General features: G+C 37.3%; 1 long non-coding RNA gene across 1 annotated transcript; it reads right to left on the bottom strand.

Moving 5' to 3' along the window:
- Positions 1 to 109: 109 nt before the first annotated feature.
- LOC111652656 (uncharacterized) lies at positions 110 to 2,103 on the bottom strand. Its single transcript, XR_015437015.1, has 3 exons — positions 1,981 to 2,103; positions 1,292 to 1,461; positions 110 to 264 (listed from the first exon to the last, which is right to left on the bottom strand). It is a non-coding gene; the product is annotated as an uncharacterized LOC111652656 (long non-coding RNA).
- Positions 2,104 to 2,310: the final 207 nt, after the last annotated feature.

Here is a 2,310-nt window from a genome sequence, read left to right as displayed (position 1 = left end):
TACATGCTAACCAGCATCCATCCTTAAATTACATTAAAAATGTCTTTATGCTTACACATACTATGCATTAGCTTGATTTCAAATGGATATACTGAAGAGTTGTGTGTACCTCTGTTGTATTCTCACCAAGCCCCTGGGACGAGTATCGAATCCTATACATTACATCTGCACAGTATGTTGGGGCCTGTGTTTGCCATGAAACCAGCAGCTGCCCTGGGTGTCCATTTTGGTATAAAGACACATTGTAGGGGGGATCAAGGAGAACTATAAACAAAAAGATGGGAGGAAATATAATTTACAGAATCCACTGTTGGAAATGATTCACGGGTGTTTAGGCAGCAGATGAGGAGGCCCGCTCTCTTTCTTGGCAGATGACCTTGTTGACACGAGATCTGCACATTGGAGGGACATAAGTTGATCAGCCTGGATCCACCTGGGATGCCTTGGACCAGCAAGCCCTAGTTGTTACATTGGCTGGTTTCCATTCCTCCTCCCTTCCCTACCTCACATACATATCTTTCTTTGGTCTTAGCTACTTCCAACTGGAATGCAAGAAAAAGATACAAGATTCACCAAATGGAAAATCCTTGTGCCCTCATCATCATTTTGAAGACACAGTCATATTAAACAGGTAAACATTCACCCAGTTTCCATTTACTCACTTTTTGTCAACAGTTAAGAATGTCCTATAATTCTTAGACATAATTTAGTAACAATTGTAAAGAAAAAGAAAACGGACACCTAACACTCACAGATTATACCTGCTGCTCCAATACAAATGTAGATTTACTGTATTTATTGACTGACTGAACAAAAATTCGCAGTAGAAAAATGTTTACTGATGTGTACTGATAGTACAGAACGGACATCAGGCTGCACTTAAAACACTTTGTGTTTTAGGCTTAACATTGCAGCTACAACTGTGAAGGACAAATATTTTGCTTCTAATTCCTTTTCCAAATTGGAAAAAAAGAGGATTAAACAATAGCAAATCTTTTAAAAGACTAGATAGGCCTGCAAAAGTGTCATTTGAGAATAGGACAAGCAGCAAGAAAACTGATGAATGAATGGCAAAGTAAAGGTTGAAATCACTAGAGGATTTAAGATGTAAGGAATAATGGCTTGGATTTACACACAAACTGTATGCATGCACTGACGATCTAAATATTTTTTCACCATGTGGCAGTAGTACTAATTATGTGCTATATCTTCATGTCTAGAACAAGGTTTTTAACAAGTGCTCAATCCTTTTTTGTTGAGGAAGTAAATATTGTTAAGAAAAATTTCTTACAGTGGTCTTCCACATAGACAGTCTGATTATAGAGGGTGGTTGTGGTGTTGTGCTCCACGACTTCAAATTGCGTTTCCGTGTACAAAAAAACCTCTCCGGAGGGAAATGAGCAGATGTGGAAGTAAGTTCCCTCTTCTGGTCTCTGGACACACCTTTTCTCTCCGGGCAGGCTTGATTGGTTTACATGACAACAACACAACAGACATTGCAGTATTGATTAAATCAACAAATAAAACATTCATACCATCTCCAATACAGGTAAGTGTAGTTCAAAATGCTTTAAAGGTGACTAATAAGACTAATGATCAGCCTTGAGAAAGACTGATGTATAAAAGTCATATTAAAATTATTGGAGGGTCCAGTCCTTCCTTACAAAAAACAACATACATACAGTACTGAGCAAATATTTTAGGCATTTAAGAGTCTTATCTAAAAAAGTAGCATCAGGGTGGCATCTAATCAGTCCCAAATTCAGGTGGACAATGACTCCAAACATACATCCAGAGTCAAGTTTTCAAAGTTGAAAGTTCAAAGAGTCAAAATTGAAACAAAAAAGTAACATTAATGAAGAGATTTAATGAAGTTAACCCAAGACCCATAGTGTTTATACAGTATACAGGGGGGAGTACTTTTATTCTCTGAAGTTCCTTAACATACAAAACACAATCGATTTACTATGTAGAACATACCTTTCAGCTGTGTAGAGCAAATCATAAGTCCTGTTGTCTGCAGTCTCAAAGAAGCAGGTGAAATCCCCTCCTGTTCGGGTGAAACATTTAGGATCCTTCTTGTCCTTTAAGAGCCAAACATCTGTTCCAGAAATGACAAACATAATATATAAGGATTAGTGGAATAAAAGAGGTTCTCCAAAGGCCAACAATATAGTATATTTTAACTTTATTATAGTAATTATATTGTGGCAACAAGTTAGGGTCTTAGAATAGGATCTGTTATACAAAATATGGTGTGGCTTTGTGGGAACAAGACCAACTCATAACAGGGAAAAGCCAATCCAAAAT

This window comes from Seriola lalandi, unplaced genomic scaffold (assembly GCF_002814215.2).
Source record: "Seriola lalandi dorsalis isolate HSWRI2012SDOR001 ecotype SW California unplaced genomic scaffold, Sedor1 jcf7180001973685, whole genome shotgun sequence".
In the NCBI taxonomy this organism is placed as follows: Eukaryota; Metazoa; Chordata; class Actinopteri; order Carangiformes; family Carangidae; genus Seriola; species Seriola lalandi.
This window is presented reverse-complemented; position numbering and strand designations above follow the sequence as displayed.